This window comes from Manacus candei, unplaced genomic scaffold (assembly GCF_025592945.1).
Source record: "Manacus candei isolate 608988 ecotype Guabito, Panama unplaced genomic scaffold, ASM2559294v1 h1tg000017l, whole genome shotgun sequence".
NCBI classification, from domain to species: Eukaryota; Metazoa; Chordata; class Aves; order Passeriformes; family Pipridae; genus Manacus; species Manacus candei.
Window position 1 is genome coordinate 30258177 of NW_026138065.1, and position 20803 is coordinate 30278979.

A 20803-nucleotide genomic window follows, 5' to 3' on the forward strand; every position below is an offset into this window, starting at 1 on the left:
CATCACAGTGACCTCATAAAGCCCAGACACCTCATAATGGTACACACCTCATCATCAGACTGACCTCATAAAGCCTAGACACGTCATAATGGTGCAGACCTCATCATCAGACTGACCTCATAAAGCCCAGACACGTCATAATGGTGCAGACCTCATCATCACACTGACCTCATAAAGCCCAGGTATGTCATAATGGTGCAGACCTCATGATCAGACTGATCTCATAAAGCCCAGGTATGTCATAATGGTGCAGACCTCATCATCACAGTGACCTCATAAAGCCCAGACACGTCATAATGGTGCAGACCTCATCATCACAGTGACCTCATAAACCCCAGACATGTCATAATGGTGCAGACCTCATCATCACAGTGACCTCATAAAGCCCAGACACGTCATAAAGGTGCGGACCTCATCATCACAGTGACCTCATAAAGCCCAGACACGTCATAATGGTGCGGACCTCATCATCACACTGACCTCATAAAGCCCAGACAAGTCATAATGGTGCAGACCTCATCATCAGACTGACCTCATAAAGCCCAGACACGTCATAATGGTGCAGACCTCAGCATCACAGTGACCTCATAAAGCCCAGACACGTCATAATGGTGCAGACCTCCTCATCACACTGACCTCATAAAGCCCAGACACGTCATAATGGTGCAGACCTCATCATCACAGTGACCTCATAAAGTCCAGACACGTCATAATGGTGCAGACCTCATCATCAGACTGACCTCATAAAGCCCAGACACGTCATAACGGTGCAGACCTCATCATCACACTGACCTCATAAAGCCCAGACACGTCATAATGGTGCAGACCTCATCATCAGACTGACCTCATAAAGCCCAGACACGTCATAAAGGTGCAGACCTCATCATAAGACTGACCTCATAAAGCCCAGACACGTCATAAAGGTGCAGACCTCATCATCACAGTGACCTCATAAAGCCCAGACATGTCATAATGGTGCAGACCTCATCATCACAGTGACCTCATAAAGCCCAGACATGTCATAAATGTGCAGACCTCATCATCACAGTGACCTCATAAAGCCCAGACATGTCAAAAATGTGCAGACCTCATCATCACAGTGACCTCATAAAGCCCAGACATGTCATAAAGGTGCAGACCTCATCATCACAGTGACCTCATAAAGCCCAGACATGTCATAAAGGTGCAGACCTCATCATCACAGTGACCTCATAAAGCCCAGACAGGTCATAAAGGTGCAGACCTCATCATCACAGTGACCTCATAAAGCCCAGACAGGTCATAAAGGTGCAGACCTCATCATCACAGTGACCTCATAAAGCCCAGACAGGTCATAAAGGTGCAGACCTCATCATCACAGTGACCTCATAAAGCTCAGACACGTCACAATGGTGCAGACCTCATCATCACAGTGACCTCATAAAGCCCAGACACGTCATAATGGTGCAGACCTCATCATCACAGTGACCTCATAAACCCCAGACACGTCATAAAGGTGCAGACCTCATCATCACAGTGACCTCATAAAGCCCAGACATGTCATAATGGTGCAGACCTCATCATCACAGTGACCTCATAAAGCCCAGACACGTCATAATGGTGCAGACCTCATCATCACAGTGACCTCATAAAGCCCAGACACCTCATAATGGTACACACCTCATCATCAGACTGACCTCATAAAGCCTAGACACGTCATAATGGTGCAGACCTCATCATCAGACTGACCTCATAAAGCCCAGACACGTCATAATGGTGCAGACCTCATCATCACACTGACCTCATAAAGCCCAGGTATGTCATAATGGTGCAGACCTCATGATCAGACTGATCTCATAAAGCCCAGGTATGTCATAATTGTGCAGACCTCATCATCACAGTGACCTCATAAAGCCCAGACACGTCATAATGGTGCAGACCTCATCATCACAGTGACCTCATAAACCCCAGACATGTCATAATGGTGCAGACCTCATCATCACAGTGACCTCATAAAGCCCAGACACGTCATAAAGGTGCAGACCTCATCATCACAGTGACCTCATAAAGCCCAGACACGTCATAAAGGTGAGGACCTCATCATCACAGTGACCTCATAAAGCCCAGACACGTCATAATGGTGCGGACCTCATCATCACACTGACCTCATAAAGCCCAGACAAGTCATAATGGTGCAGACCTCATCATCAGACTGACCTCATAAAGCCCAGACACGTCATAATGGTGCAGACCTCAGCATCACAGTGACCTCATAAAGCCCAGACACGTCATAATGGTGCAGACCTCCTCATCACACTGACCTCATAAAGCCCAGACACGTCATAATGGTGCAGACCTCATCATCACAGTGACCTCATAAAGTCCAGACACGTCATAATGGTGCAGACCTCATCATCAGACTGACCTCATAAAGCCCAGACACGTCATAACGGTGCAGACCTCATCATCACACTGACCTCATAAAGCCCAGACACGTCATAATGGTGCAGACCTCATCATCAGACTGACCTCATAAAGCCCAGACACGTCATAAAGGTGCAGACCTCATCATAAGACTGACCTCATAAAGCCCAGACACGTCATAAAGGTGCAGACCTCATCATCACAGTGACCTCATAAAGCCCAGACATGTCATAATGGTGCAGACCTAATCATCACAGTGACCTCATAAAGCCCAGACATGTCATAAATGTGCAGACCTCATCATCACAGTGACCTCATAAAGCCCAGACATGTCAAAAATGTGCAGACCTCATCATCACAGTGACCTCATAAAGCCCAGACAGGTCATAAAGGTGCAGACCTCATCATCACAGTGACCTCATAAAGCCCAGACAGGTCATAAAGGTGCAGACCTCATCATCACAGTGACCTCATAAAGCCCAGACAGGTCATAAAGGTGCAGACCTCATCATCACAGTGACCTCATAAAGCCCAGACAGGTCATAAAGGTGCAGACCTCATCATCACAGTGACCTCATAAAGCCCAGACAGGTCATAAAGGTGCAGACCTCATCATCACAGTGACCTCATAAAGCCCAGAAAGGTCATAAAGTTGCAGACCTCATCATCACACTGACCTCATAAAGCGCAGACACCTCATAAAGGTGCAGACCTCATCATCACACTGACCTCATAAAGCCCAGACATGTCATAATGGTTCAGACCTCATCATCACACTGACCTCATAAAGCCCAGACATGTCATAATGGTGCAGACCTCATCATCACACTGACCTCATAAAGCCCAGACATGTCATAAAGGTGCAGACCTCATCATCACACTGACCTCATAAAGCCCAGACATGTCATAATGGTGCAGACCTCATCATCACAGTGACCTCATAAAGCCCAGACATGTCATAAAGGTGCAGACCTCATCATCACAGTGACCTCATAAAGCCCAGACACGTCATAAAGGTGCGGACCTCATCATCACAGTGACCTCATAAAGCCCAGACACGTCATAAAGGTGCGGACCTCATCATCAGACTGACCTCATAAAGTCCAGACATGTCATAATGGTGCGGACCTCATCATCACAGTGACCTCATAAAGCCCAGACATGTCATAAAGGTGCAGACCTCATCATCACACTGACCTCATAAAGCCCAGACACGTCATAAAGGTGCGGACCTCATCATCACAGTGACCTCATAAAGCCCAGACACGTCATAAAGGTGCGGACCTCATCATCAGACTGACCTCATAAAGTCCAGACATGTCATAATGGTGCAGACCTCATCATCACACCGACTTCATAAAGCCCAGACACCTCATAATGGTGCACACCTCATCATCACAGTGACTTCATAAAGCCCAGACACGTCATAATGGTGCAGACCTCATCATCACAGTGACTTCATAAAGCCCAGACACGTCATAATGGTGCAGACCTCATCATCACAGTGACTTCATAAAGCCCAGACACGTCATAATGGTGCAGACCTCATCATCACAGTGACCTCATAAAGCCCAGACACGTCATAATGGTGCAGACCTCATCATCACAGTGACCTCATAAAGCCCAGACACGTCATAATGGTGCAGACCTCATCATCACAGTGACCTCATAAAGCCCAGACACGTCATAATGGTGCAGACCTCATCATCATACTGACCTCATAAAGCCCAGACACGTCATAATGGTGCAGACCTCATCATCACAGTGACCTCATAAAGCCCAGACATGTCATAAACGTTCAGACCTCATCATCAAAGTGACTTCATAAAGCCCAGACACGTCATAATGGTGCAGACCTCATCATCACAGTGACCTCATAAAGCCCAGACATGTCATAATGGTGCAGACCTCATCATCACAGTGACCTCATAAAGCCCAGACATGTCATAATGGTGCAGACCTCATCATCAGACTGACCTCATAAAGTCCAGACATGTCATAATGGTGCAGACCTCATCATCAGACTGACCTCATAAAGCCCAGACATGTCATAATGGTGCAGACCTCATCATCAGACTGACCTCATAAAGCCCAGACATGTCATAATGGTGCAGACCTCATCATCAGACTGACCTCATAAAGCCCAGAGACGTCATAAAAGTGCAGACCTCATCATCAGACTGACCTCATAAACACTAGCCAACTCATAATGGTGCAGACCTCCTCATCACAGTGACCTCATAAAGGCCAGAGACGTCATAATATTACAAAACTCATCATCAGACTGACCTCATAAAGCCCAGACATGTCATAAAGGTGCAGACCTCATCATCACACTGACCTCATAAAGCCCAGACACGTCATAAACGTTCAGACCTCATCATCACAGTGACCTCATAAAGCCCAGACACGTCATAATGGTGCAGACCTCATCATTACCCTGACCACATGAAGCCCAGACACGTCATAATGGTGCAGACCTCATCATCACAGTGACCACATAAAGCCCAGACACGTCATAAAGGTGCGGACCTCATCATCAGACTGACCTCATAAAGTCCAGACATGTCATAATGGTGCAGACCTCATCATCACAGTGACCTCATAAAGCCCAGACATGTCATAATGGTGCAGACCTCATCATCACAGTGACCTCATAAAGCCCAGACACCTCATAATGGTGCAGACCTCATCATCACACTGACCTCATAAAGCCCAGACACCTCATAATGGTGCAGACCTCATCATCACACTGACCTCATAAAGCCCAGACATGTCATAAAGGTGCAGACCTCATCATGACACTGACCTCATAAAGCCCAGACATGTCATAATGGTGCAGACCTCATCATCACACTGACCTCATAAAGCCCAGACATGTCATAATGGTGCAGACCTCATCATCACACTGACCTCATAAAGCCCAGACATGTCATAATGGTGCAGACCTCATCATCACAGTGACCTCATAAAGCCCAGACATGTCATAATGGTGTAGACCTCATCATCACAGTGACCTCATAAAGCCCAGACATGTCATAATGGTGCAGACCTCATCATCACAGTGACCTCATAATGCCCAGACACGTCATAATGGTGCAGACCTCATCATCACAGTGACCTCATAAAGCCCAGACACGTCATAATGGTGCAGACCTCATCATCACAGTGACCTCATAAAGCCCAGACACGTCATAATGGTGCAGACCTCATCATCACACTGACCTCATAAAGCCCAGACATGTCATAATGGTGCAGACCTAATCATCACACTGACCTCATAAAGCCCAGACTTGTCATAATGGTGCAGACCTCATCACCACACTGACCTCATAAAGCCCAGACACCTCATAAGAGTGCAGGTCACATCATCAGACTGACCCCATAAAGCCCAGACAGGTCATAATGGTGCAGACCTCATCATCACAGTGACCTCATAAAGCCCAGACATATCATAATGGTGCAGACCTCATCATCACACTGACCTCATAAACCCCAGATACGTCATAATGGTGCAGACCTCATCATCACAGTGACCTCATAAAGCCCAGACACGTCATAATGGTGCAGACCTCATCATCACAGTGACCTCATAAAGCACAGACACGTCATAATGGTGCAGACCTCATCATCACACTGACCTCATAAAGCCCAGACACGTCATAATGGTGCAGACCTCATCATCACACTGACCTCATAAAGCCCAGACACGTCATAAAGGTGCAGACCTCATCATCACACTGACCTCATAAAGACTAGCCAACTCATAATGGTGCAGACATCATCATCACAGTGACCTCATAAAGCCCAGACATGTCATAATGGTGCAGACCTCATCATCACAGTGACCTCATAAAGCCCAGACATGTCATAATGGTGCAGACCTCATCATCAGACTGACCTCATAAAGCCCAGACATGTCATAATGGTGCAGACCTCATCATCACAGTGACCTCATAAATGCCACACATGTCATAATGGTGCAGACCTCATCATCACAGTGACCTCATAAAGCCCAGACATGTCATAATGGTGCAGACCTCATCATCACAGTGACCTCATAAAGCCCAGACATGTCATAATGGTGCAGACCTCATCAGCACAGTGACCTCATAAAGCCCAGACATGTCATAAAGGTGCAGACCTCATCATCACAGTGACCTCATAAAGCCCAGACGTGTCATAATGGTGCAGACCTCATCATCACAGTGACCTCATAAAGCACAGACACGTCATAATGGTGCAGACCTCATCATCACAGTGACCTCATAAAGCCCAGACACGTCATAATGGTGCAGACCTCATCATCACAGTGATCTCATAAAGCCCAGACACGTCATAAAGGTGCAGACCTCATCATCACAGGGACCTCATAAACCCAAGACACGTCATAAAGGTGCAGACCTCATCATCACAGTGACCTCATAAAGCCCAGACAGGTCATAAAGGTGCAGACCTCATCATCACAGTGACCTCATAAACCCCAGACACGTCATAATGGTGCAGACCTCATCATCAGACTGACCTCATTAAGCCCAGGTATGTCATAATGGTGCAGACCTCATCATCACACTGACCTCATAAAGCCCAGACACGTCATAATGGTGCAGACCTCATCATCAGACTGACCTCATTAAGCCCAGGTATGTCATAATGGTGCAGACCTCATCATCACAGTGACCTCATAAAGCCCAGACACGTCATAATGGTGCAGACCTCATCATCACACTGACCTCATAAAGCCCAGACACGTCATAATGGTGCAGACCTCATCATCACACTGACCTCATAAAGCCCAGACACGTCATAAGGTGCAGACCTCATCATCACACTGACCTCATAAAGCCCAGACACGTCATAATGGTGCAGACCTCATCATCACAGTGACCTCATAAAGCCCAGACACGTCACAATGGTGCAGACCTCATCATCACAGTGACCTCATAAAGCCCAGACATGTCATAATGGTGCAGACCTCATCATCACAGTGACCTCATAAAGCCCAGACACGTCATAATGGTGCAGACCTCATAATCACAGTGACCTCATAAAGCCCAGACACATCATAAAGGTGCAGACCTCATCATCACAGTGACCTCATAAACCCCAGACACGTCATAAAGGCGCAGACCTCATCATCACAGTGACCTCATAAAGCCCAGACAGGTCATAAAGCTGCAGACCTCATCATCACAGTGACCTCATAAAGCCCAGACACGTCATAATGGTGCAGACCTCATCATCACACTGACCTCGTAAAGCCCAGACACGTCATAAAGGTGCAGACCTCATCATCACACTGACCTCGTAAAGCCCAGACACCTCATAATGGTGCACACCTCATCATCAGACTGACCTCATAAAGCCCAGACACGTCATAATGGTGCAGACCTCATGATCACAGTGACCTCATAAAGCCCAGACATGTCAAAATGGTGCAGACCTCATCAGCACAGTGACCTCATAAAGCCCAGACACGTCATAAAGCTGCAGACCTCATCATCACAGTGACCTCATAAAGCCCAGAAACGTCATAAAGGTGCAGACCTCATCATCACAGTGACCTCATAAAGCCCAGACATGTCATAAAGGTGCAGACCTCATCATCACAGTGACCTCATAAAGCCCAGACATGTCATAAAGGTGCAGACCTCATCATCACAGTGACCTCATAAAGCCCAGACAGGTCATAAAGGTGCAGACCTCATCATCACAGTGACCTCATAAAGCCCACACAGGTCATAAAGGTGCAGACCTCATCATCACAGTGACCTCATAAAGCCCAGACACGTCATAATGGTGCAGACCTCATCATCACAGTGACCTCATAAAGCCCAGACACGTCATAATGGTACAGACCTCATCATCACAGTGACCTCATAAAGCCCAGACACCTCATAACAGTGCAGGTCACATCATCGGACTGACCTCATAAAGCCCAGACACGTCATAATGGTGCAGACCTCATCATCACAGTGACCTCATAAAGCCCAGACATGTCATAATGGTGCAGACCTCATCATCACAGTGACCTCATAAAGCCCAGACACCTCATAATGGTGCAGACCTCATCATCACACTGACCTCATAAAGCCCAGACACCTCATAATGGTGCAGACCTCATCATCACACTGACCTCATAAAGCCCAGACATGTCATAAAGGTGCAGACCTCATCATGACACTGACCTCATAAAGCCCAGATATGTCATAATGGTGCAGACCTCATCATCACACTGACCTCATAAAGCCCAGACATGTCATAATGGTGCAGACCTCATCATCACACTGACCTCATAAAGCCCAGACATGTCATAATGGTGCAGACCTCATCATCACACTGACCTCATAAAGCCCAGACATGTCATAATGGTGCAGACCTCATCATCACAGTGACCTCATAAAGCCCAGACATGTCATAATGGTGCAGACCTCATCATCACAGTGACCTCATAAAGCCCAGACATGTCATAATGGTGCAGACCTCATCATCACAGTGACCTCATAAAGCCCAGACATGTCATAATGGTGCAGACCTCATCATCACAGTGACCTCATAAAGCCCAGACACGTCATAATGGTGCAGACCTCATCATCACAGTGACCTCATAAAGCCCAGACACGTCATAATGGTGCAGTCGTCATCATCACAGTGACCTCATAAAGCCCAGACACGTCATAATGGTGCAGACGTCATCATCACAGTGACCTCATAAAGCCCAGACACGTCATAATGGTGCAGACCTCATCATCACAGTGACCTCATAAAGCCCAGACACGTCATAATGGTGCAGACCTCATCATCACAGTGACCTCATAAAGCCCAGACACGTCATAATGGTGCAGACCTCATCATCACACTGACCTCATAAAGCCCAGACATGTCATAATGGTGCAGACCTAATCATCACACTGACCTCATAAAGCCCAGACATGTCATAATGGTGCAGACCTCATCACCACACTGACCTCATAAAGCCCAGACACCTCATCAGAGTGCAGGTCACATCATCAGACTGACCCCATAAAGCCCAGACAGGTCATAATGGTGCAGACCTCATCATCACAGTGACCTCATAAAGCCCAGACATGTCATAATGGTGCAGACCTCATCATCACACTGACCTCATAAACCCCAGACACGTCATAATGGTGCAGACCTCATCATCACACTGACCTCATAAAGCCCAGACACGTCATAATGGTGCAGACCTCATCATCACACTGACCTCATAAAGCCCAGACACGTCATAAAGGTGCAGACCTCATCATCACACTGACCTCATAAAGACTAGCCAACTCATAATGGTGCAGACATCATCATCACAGTGACCTCATAAAGCCCAGACATGTCATAATGGTGCAGACCTCATCATCACAGTGACCTCATAAAGCCCAGACATGTCATAATGGTGCAGACCTCATCATCACAGTGACCTCATAAAGCCCAGACATGTCATAATGGTGCAGACCTCATCATCAGACTGACCTCATAAAGCCCAGACATGTCATAATGGTGCAGACCTCATCATCACAGTGACCTCATAAATGCCACACATGTCATAATGGTGCAGACCTCATCATCAGACTGACCTCATTAAGCCCAGGTATGTCATAATGGTGCAGACCTCATCATCACACTGACCTCATAAAGCCCAGACACGTCATAATGGTGCAGACCTCATCATCAGACTGACCTCATAAAGCCCAGGTATGTCATAATGGTGCAGACCTCATCATCACAGTGACCTCATAAAGCCCAGACATGTCATAATGGTGCAGACCTCATCATCACAGTGACCTCATAAAGCCCAGACACGTCATAATGGTGCAGACCTCATAATCACAGTGACCTCATAAAGCCCAGACACATCATAAAGGTGCAGACCTCATCATCACAGTGACCTCATAAACCCCAGACACGTCATAAAGGCGCAGACCTCATCATCACAGTGACCTAATAAAGCCCAGACAGGTCATAAAGCTGCAGACCTCATCATCACAGTGACCTCGTAAAGCCCAGACACCTCATAATGGTGCAGACCTCATCATCACACTGACCTCGTAAAGCCCAGACACGTCATAAAGGTGCAGACCTCATCATCACACTGACCTCGTAAAGCCCAGACACGTCATAAAGGTGCAGACCTCATCATCACACTGACCTCGTAAAGCCCAGACACCTCATAATGGTGCACACCTCATCATCAGACTGACCTAATAAAGCCCAGACACGTCATAATGGTGCAGACCTCATCATCACAGTGACCTCATAAAGCCCAGACATGTCAAAATGGTGCAGACCTCATCAGCACAGTGACCTCATAAAGCCCAGACACGTCATAAAGCTGCAGACCTCATCATCACAGTGACCTCATAAAGCCCAGAAACGTCATAAAGGTGCAGACCTCATCATCACAGTGACCTCATAAAGCCCAGACATGTCATAAAGGTGCAGACCTCATCATCACAGTGACCTCATAAAGCCCAGACATGTCATAAAGGTGCAGACCTCATCATCACAGTGACCTCATAAAGCCCAGACAGGTCATAAAGGTGCAGACCTCATCATCACAGTGACCTCATAAAGCCCACACAGGTCATAAAGGTGCAGACCTCATCATCACAGTGACCTCATAAAGCCCAGACAGGTCATAAAGGTGCAGACCTCATCATCACACTGACCTCATAAAGCCCAGACATGTCATAATGGTGCAGACCTCATCATCACACTGACCTCGTAAAGCCCAGACACCTCATAATGGTGCACACCTCATCATCAGACTGACCTCATAAAGCCCAGACACGTCATAATGGTGCAGACCTCATCATCACAGTGACCTCATAAAGCCCAGACACGTCATAATGGTGCAGACCTCGTCATCACAGTGACTTCATAAAGCCCAGACACGTCATAATGGTGCAGACCTCATCATCACAGTGACCTCATAAAGCCCAGACACGTCATAATGGTGCAGACCTCATCATCACACTGACCTCATAAAGTCCAGACACGTCATAATGGTGCAGACCTCATCATCACATTGACCTCATAAAGCCCAGACACGTCATAAGGTGCAGACCTCATCATCACACTGACCTCATAAAACCCAGACACGTCATAAGGTGCAGACCTCATCATCACAGTGACCTCATAAAGCCCAGACACGTCACAATGGTGCAGACCTCATCATCACAGTGACCTCATAAAGCCCAGACACGTCACAATGGTGCAGACCTCATCATCACAGTGACCTCATAAAGCCCAGACATGTCATAATGGTGCAGACCTCATCATCACAGTGACCTCATAAAGCCCAGACACGTCATAATGGTGCAGACCTCATAATCACAGTGACCTCATAAAGCCCAGACACATCATAAAGGTGCAGACCTCATCATCACAGTGACCTCATAAACCCCAGACACGTCATAAAGGCGCAGACCTCATCATCACAGTGACCTAATAAAGCCCAGACAGGTCATAAAGCTGCAGACCTCATCATCACAGTGACCTCGTAAAGCCCAGACACCTCATAATGGTGCAGACCTCATCATCACACTGACCTCGTAAAGCCCAGACACGTCATAAAGGTGCAGACCTCATCATCACACTGACCTCATAAAGCCCAGACACGTCATAAAGGTGCAGACCTCATCATCACACTGACCTCGTAAAGCCCAGACACCTCATAATGGTGCACACCTCATCATCACAGTGACCTCATAAAGCCCAGACATGTCAAAATGGTGCAGACCTCATCAGCACAGTGACCTCATAAAGCCCAGACACGTCATAATGGTGCAGACCTCATCATCACAGTGACCTCATAAAGCCCAGACACGTCATAATGGTGCAGACCTCATCATCACACTGACCTCATAAAGCCCAGACAAGTCATAATGGTGCAGACCTCATCATCACTCTGATCTCATAAAGCCCAGACACGTCATAATGGTGCAGACCTCATCATCACACTGACCTCATAAAGCCCAGACATGTCATAATGGTGCAGACCTCATCATCACAGTGACCTCATAAAGCCCAGACATGTCATAAAGGTGCAGACCTCATCATCACAGTGACCTCATAAAGCCCAGACAGGTCATAAAGGTGCGGACCTCATCATCACAGTGACCTCATAAAGCCCAGACACGTCATAAAGGTGCAGACCTCATCATCAGACTGACCTCATAAAGTCCAGACATGTCATAATGGTGCAGACCTCATCATCACAGTGACCTCATAAAGCCCAGACATGTCATAAAGGTGCAGACCTCATCATCACACTGACCTCATAAAGCCCAGACACGTCATAATATTGCAAAACTCATCATCAGACTGACCTCAAAAATCCCAGACAAGTCATAATGATGCAGGCCTCATCATATGACTGACCTCATAAAGCCCAGACATGTCATAAAGGTGCACACCTCATCATCACAGTGACTTCATAAAGCCCAGACACGTCATAATGGTGCAGACCTCATCATCACAGTGACTTCATAAAGCCCAGACACGTCATAATGGTGCAGACCTCATCATCACAGTGACTTCATAAAGCCCAGACACGTCATAATGGTGCAGACCTCGTCATCACAGTGACTTCATAAAGCCCAGACACGTCATAATGGTGCAGACCTCATCATCACAGTGACTTCATAAAGCCCAGACACGTCATAATGGTGCAGACCTCATCATCACAGTGACCTCATAAAGCCCAGACACGTCATAATGGTGCAGACCTCATCATCACAGTGACCTCATAAAGCCCAGACACGTCAGAATGGTGCAGACCTCATCATCACACTGACCTCATAAAGCCCAGACACGTCATAATGGTGCAGACCTCATCATCATACTGACCTCATAAAGCCCAGACACGTCATAATGGTGCAGACCTCATCATCACAGTGACCTCATAAAGCCCAGACACGTCATAATGGTGCAGACATCATCATCATACTGACCTCATAAAGCCCAGACACGTCATAATGGTGCAGACCTCATCATCACAGTGACCTCATAAAGCCCAGACATGTCATAAACGTTCAGACCTCATCATCAAAGTGACTTCATAAAGCCGAGACACGTCATAATGGTGCAGACCTCATCATCACAGTGACCTCATAAAGCCCAGACATGTCATAATGGTGCAGACCTCATCATCACAGTGACCTCATAAAGCCCAGACATGTCATAATGGTGCAGACCTCATCATCACAGTGACCTCATAAAGCCCAGACACGTCATAATGGTGCAGACCTCATCATCACAGTGACCTCATAAAGCCTAGACACGTCATAATGGTGCAGACCTCATCATCACAGTGACCTCATAAAGCCCAGACACGTCATAATGGTGCAGACCTCATCATCACACTGACCTCATAAAGCCCAGGTATGTCATAATGGTGCAGACCTCATCATCACAGTGACCTCATAAAGCCCAGACACCTCATAATGGTGCAGACCTCATCATCACAGTGACCTCATAAAGCCCAGACACCTCATAATGGTGCAGACCTCATCATCACACTGACCTCATAAAGCCCAGACATGTCATAAAGGTGCAGACCTCATCATGACACTGACCTCATAAAGCCCAGACATGTCATAATGGTGCAGACCTCATCATCACAATGACCTCATAAAGCCCAGACATGTCATAATGGTGCAGACCTCATCATCACAGTGACCTCATAAAGCCCAGACACGTCATAATGGTGCAGACCTCATCATCACAGTGACCTCATAAAGCCCAGACATGTCATAATGGTGCAGACCTCATCATCACAGTGACCTCATAAAGCCCAGACACGTCATAATGGTGCAGACCTCATCATCACAGTGACCTCATAAAGCCCAGACACGTCATAATGGTGCAGACCTCATCATCACAGTGACCTCATAAAGCCCAGACACGTCATAATGGTGCAGACCTCATCATCACAGTGACCTCATAAAGCCCAGACACGTCATAATGGTGCAGACCTCATCATTACCCTGACCTCATGAAGCCCAGACACGTCATAATGGTGCAGACCTCATCATCACAGTGACCACATAAAGCCCAGACACGTCATAATGGTGCAGACCTCATCATCACAGTGACCTCATAAACCCCAGACACGTCATAAAGGTGCAGACCTCATCATCACAGTGACCTCATAAACCCCAGACACGTCATAATGGTGCAGACCTCATCATCACACTGACCTCATTAAGACCAGGTATGTCATAATGGTGCAGACCTCATCATCACACTGACCTCATAAAGTCCAGACACGTCATAATGGTGCAGACCTCATCATGGCACTGACCTCATAAATCCCAGACACGACATAATGGTGCAGACCTCATCATCACAGTGACCTCATAAAGCCCAGACACGTCATAATGGTGCAGACCTCATCATCAGACTGACCTCATAAAGCCCAGACACGTCATAATGGTGCAGACCTCATCATCAGACTGACCTCATAAAGCCCAGACACGTCATAAGGTGCAGACCTCATCATCACACTGACCTCATAAAGCCCAGACACGTCATAATGGTGCAGACCTCATCATCACAGTGACCTCATAAAGCCCAGACACGTCACAATGGTGCAGATTTCATCATCACAGTGACCTCATAAAGCCCAGACATGTCATAATGGTGCAGACCTCATCATCACAGTGACCTCATAAAGCCCAGACACGTCATAATGGTGCAGACCTCATAATCACAGTGACCTCATAAAGCCCAGACACATCATAAAGGTGCAGACCTCATCATCACAGTGACCTCATAAAGCCCAGAAACGTCATAAAGGTGCAGACCTCATCATCACAGTGACCTCATAAAGCCCAGACATGTCATAAAGGTGCAGACCTCATCATCACAGTGACCTCATAAAGCCCAGACATGTCATAAAGGTGCAGACCTCATCATCACAGTGACCTCATAAAGCCCAGACAGGTCATAAAGGTGCAGACCTCATCATCACAGTGACCTCATAAAGCCCACACAGGTCATAAAGGTGCAGACCTCATCATCACAGTGACCTCATAAAGCCCAGACAGGTCATAAAGGTGCAGACCTCATCATCACACTGACCTCATAAAGCCCAGACATGTCATAATGGTGCAGACCTCATCATCACACTGACCACGTAAAGCCCAGACATGTCATAATGGTGCACACCTCATCATCAGACTGACCTCATAAAGCCCAGACACGTCATAATGGTGCAGACCTCATCATCAGACTGACCTCATAAAGCCCAGACATGTCATAATGGTGCAGACCTCATCATCAGACTGACCTCATAAAGCCCAGACATGTCATAATGGTGCAGACCTCATCATCAGACTGACCTCATAAAGCCCAGACACGTCATAAAGGTGCAGACCTCATCATCAGACTGACCTCATAAACACTAGCCAACTCATAATGGTGCAGACATCATCATTACACTGACCTCACAAAGCCTAGACACGTCAGAATGGTGCAGACCTCATCATCAGACTGACCTCATGAAGACTAGCCAACTCATAATGGTGCAGACCTCATCATCACAGTGACCTCATAAAGGCCAGAGACGTCATAATATTGCAAAACTCATCATCAGACTGACCTCAAAAATCCCAGACACGTCATAATGGTGCAGGCCTCATCATCAGACTGACCTCATAAAGCCCAGACATGTCATAAATGTGCAGACCTCATCATCACAGTGACCTCATAAAGCCCAGACACGTCATAAACGTTCAGACCTCATCATCACAGTGACCTCATAAAGCCCAGACACGTCAGAATGGTGCAGACCTCATCATCACAGTGACCACATAAAGCCCAGACACGTCATAATGGTGCAGACATCATCATCATACTGACCTCATAAAGCCCAGACACGTCATAATGGTGCAGACCTCATCATCACAGTGACCTCATAAAGCCCAGACATGTCATAAACGTTCAGACCTCATCATCAAAGTGACTTCATAAAGCCCAGACACGTCATAATGGTGCAGACCTCATCATCACAGTGACCTCATAAAGCCCAGACATGTCATAATGGTGCAGACCTCATCATCACAGTGACCTCATAAAGCCCAGACATGTCATAATGGTGCAGACCTCATCATCACAGTGACCTCATAAAGCCCAGACACGTCATAATGGTGCAGACCTCATCATCACAGGGACCTCATAAACCCCAGACACGTCATAAAGGTGCAGACCTCATCATCACAGTGACCTCATAAAGCCCAGACATGTCATAATGGTGCAGACCTCATCATCACAGTGACCTCATAAAGCCCAGACACGTCATAATGGTGCAGACCTCATCATCACAGTGACCTCATAAAGCCCAGACACGTCATAATGGTACACACCTCATCATCAGACTGACCTCATAAAGCCTAGACACGTCATAATGGTGCAGACCTCATCATCACAGTGACCTCATAAAGCCCAGACACGTCATAATGGTGCAGACCTCATCATCACACTGACCTCATAAAGCCCAGGTATGTCATAATGGTGCAGACCTCATCATCACAGTGACCTCATAAAGCCCAGACACGTCATAATGGTGCAGACCTCATCATCACAGTGACCTCATAAAGCCCAGACATGTCATAATGGTGCAGACCTCATCATCAGACTGACCTCATAAAGCCCAGACATGTCATAATGGTGCAGACCTCATCATCAGACTGACCTCATAAAGTCCAGACATGTCATAATGGTGCAGACCTCATCATCAGACTGACCTCATAAAGTCCAGACATGTCATAATGGTGCAGACCTCATCATCAGACTGACCTCATAAAGCCCAGACATGTCATAATGGTGCAGACCTCATCATCAGACTGACCTCATAAAGCCCAGACACGTCATAATGGTGCAGACCTCATGATCACACTGACCTCATAAAGCCCAGACACCTCATAATGGTGCAGACCTCATCATCACACTGACCTCATAAAGCCCAGACATGTCATAAAGGTGCAGACCTCATCATGACACTGACCTCATAAAGCCCAGACATGTCATAATGGTGCAGACCTCATCATCACACTGACCTCATAAAGCCCAGACATGTCATAATGGTGCAGACCTCATCATCACACTGACCTCATAAAGCCCAGACATGTCATAATGGTGCAGACCTCATCATCACAGTGACCTCATAAAGCCCAGACACGTCATAATGGTGCAGACCTCATAATCACAGTGACCTCATAAAGCCCAGACACATCATAAAGGTGCAGACCTCATCATCACAGTGACCTCATAAACCCCAGACACGTCATAAAGGCGCAGACCTCATCATCACAGTGACCTAATAAAGCCCAGACATGTCATAATGGTGCAGACCTCATCATCAGACAGACCTCATAAAGCCCAGACATGTCATAATGGTGCAGACCTCATCATCACACTGACCTCGTAAAGCCCAGACACGTCATAAAGGTGCAGACCTCATCATCACACTGACCTCGTAAAGCCCAGACACGTCAAAAAGGTGCAGACCTCATCATCACACTGACCTCGTAAAGCCCAGACACCTCATAATGGTGCACACCTCTTCATCAGACTGACCTCATAAAGCCCAGACACGTCATAATGGTGCAGACCTCATCATCACAGTGACCTCATAAAGCCCAGACATGTCAAAATGGTGCAGACCTCATCAGCACAGTGACCTCATAAAGCCCAGACACGTCATAAAGCTGCAGACCTCATCATCACAGTGACCTCATAAAGCCCAGAAACGTCATAAAGGTGCAGACCTCATCATCACAGTGACCTCATAAAGCCCAGACACGTCATAAAGGTGCAGACCTCATCATCACAGTGACCTCATAAAGCCCAGACACGTCATAAAGGTGCAGACCTCATCATCACAGTGACCTCATAAAGCCCACACAGGTCATAAAGGTGCAGACCTCATCATCACAGTGACCTCATAAAGCCCAGACAGGTCATAAAGGTGCAGACCTCATCATCACACTGACCTCATAAAGCCCAGACATGTCATAATGGTGCAGACCTCATCATCACACTGACCACGTAAAGCCCAGACACCTCATAATGGTGCACACCTCATCATCAGACTGACCTCATAAAGCCCAGACACGTCATAATGGTGCAGACCTCATCATCAGACTGACCTCATAAAGCCCAGACATGTCATAATGGTGCAGACCTCATCATCAGACTGACCTCATAAAGCCCAGACATGTCATAATGGTGCAGACCTCATCATCAGACTGACCTCATAAAGCCCAGACACGTCATAAAGGTGCAGACCTCATCATCAGACTGACCTCATAAACACTAGCCAACTCATAATGGTGCAGACCTCATCATTACACTGACCTCACAAAGCCTAGACACGTCAGAATGGTGCAGACCTCATCATCAGACTGACCTCATGAAGACTAGCCAACTCATAATGGTGCAGACCTCATCATCACAGTGACCTCATAAAGGCCAGAGACGTCATAATATTGCAAAACACATCATCAGACTGACCTCAAAAATCCCAGACACGTCATAATGGTGCAGGCCTCATCATCAGACTGACCGCATAAAGCCCAGACATGTCATAAATGTGCAGACCTCATCATCACAGTGACCTCATAAAGCCCAGACACGTCATAAACGTTCAGACCTCATCATCACAGTGACCTCATAAAGCCCAGACACGTCAGAATGGTGCAGACCTCATCATCACACTGACCTCATGAAGCCCAGACACGTCATAATGGTGCAGACCTCATCATCACAGTGACCACATAAAGCCCAGACACGTCATAATGGTGCAGACCTCATCATCACAGTGACCTCATAAAGCCCAGACACGTCATAATGGTGCAGACCTCATCATCACAGTGACCTCATAAAGCCCAGACACCTCATAAGAGTGCAGGTCACATCATCGGACTGACCTCATAAAGCCCAGACACGTCATAATGGTGCAGACCTCATCATCAGACTGACCTCATTAAGCCCAGGTATGTCATAATGGTGCAGACCTCATCATCAGACTGACCTCATTAAGCCCAGGTATGTCATAATTGTGCAGACCTCATCATCACACTGACCTCATAAAGCCCAGACACGTCATAATGGTGCAGACCTCATCATCAGACTGACCTCATTAAGCCCAGGTATGTCATAATGGTGCAGACCTCATCATCACAGTGACCTCATAAAGCCCAGACACGTCATAATGGTGCAGACCTCATCATCACACTGACCTCATAAAGCCCAGACAAGTCATAATGGTGCAGACCTCATCATCACTCTGATCTCATAAAGCCCAGACACGTCATAATGGTGCAGACCTCATCATCACACTGACCTCATAAAGCCCAGACATGTCATAATGGTGCAGACCTCATCATCAGACTGACCTCATAAAGCCCAGACATGTCATAATGGTGCAGACCTCATCATCAGACTGACCTCATAAAGACCAGACATGTCATAATGGTGCAGACCTCATCATCAGACTGACCTCATAAAGTCCAGACATGTCATAATGGTGCAGACCTCATCATCAGACTGACCTCATAAAGCCCACACATGTCATAATGGTGCAGACCTCATCATCACACTGACCTCATAAAGCCCAGACATGTCATAATGGTGCAGACCTCATCATCAGACTGACCTCATAAAGCCCAGACATGTCATAATGGTGCAGACCTCATCATCAGACTGACCTCATAAAGTCCAGACATGTCATAATGGTGCAGACCTCATCATCAGACTGACCTCATAAAGTCCAGACATGTCATAATGGTGCAGACCTCATCATCAGACTGACCTCATAAAGTCCAGACATGTCATAATGGTGCAGACCTCATCATCAGACTGACCTCATAAAGCCCAGACATGTCATAATGGTGCAGACCTCATCATCAGACTGACCTCATAAAGCCCAGACATGTCATAATGGTGCAGGCCTCATCATCAGACTGACCTCATAAAGCCCAGACATGTCATAAAGGTACAGACCTCATCATCACAGTGACCTCATAAAGCCCAGACACGTCATAAACGTTCAGACCTCATCATCACAGTGACCTCATAAAGCCCAGACACGTCAGAATGGTGCAGACCTCATCATCACACTGACCTCATAAAGCCCAGACACGTCATAATGGTGCAGACCTCATCATCACAGTGACCACATAAAGCCCAGACACGTCATAATGGTGCAGACCTCATCATCACAGTGACCTCATAAAGCCCAGACACGTCATAATGGTGCAGACCTCATCATCACAGTGACCTCATAAAGCCCAGACACCTCATAAGAGTGCAGGTCACATCATCGGACTGACCTCATAAAGCCCAGACACGTCATAATGGTGCAGACCTCATCATCACA

General features: G+C 47.0%; 1 long non-coding RNA gene across 2 annotated transcripts in view; it reads right to left on the reverse strand.

Moving 5' to 3' along the window:
* The window catches only part of LOC127469096 (uncharacterized), a 38129-nt gene extending 18217 nt beyond the window's left edge, over nucleotides 1-19912 (reverse strand). The window contains exons 1-2 of one of the 2 annotated variants that reach the window (XR_007903831.1): nucleotides 19873-19912; nucleotides 620-688 (exon numbers count right to left, since the gene is read on the reverse strand). This is a non-coding gene — a long non-coding RNA (uncharacterized LOC127469096). Of the gene's footprint in view, nucleotides 1-619; nucleotides 689-2283; nucleotides 2353-19872 lie in introns of both variants that reach the window. The other variant, XR_007903832.1, reaches the window with a different exon arrangement.
* Nucleotides 19913-20803: the final 891 nt, after the last annotated feature.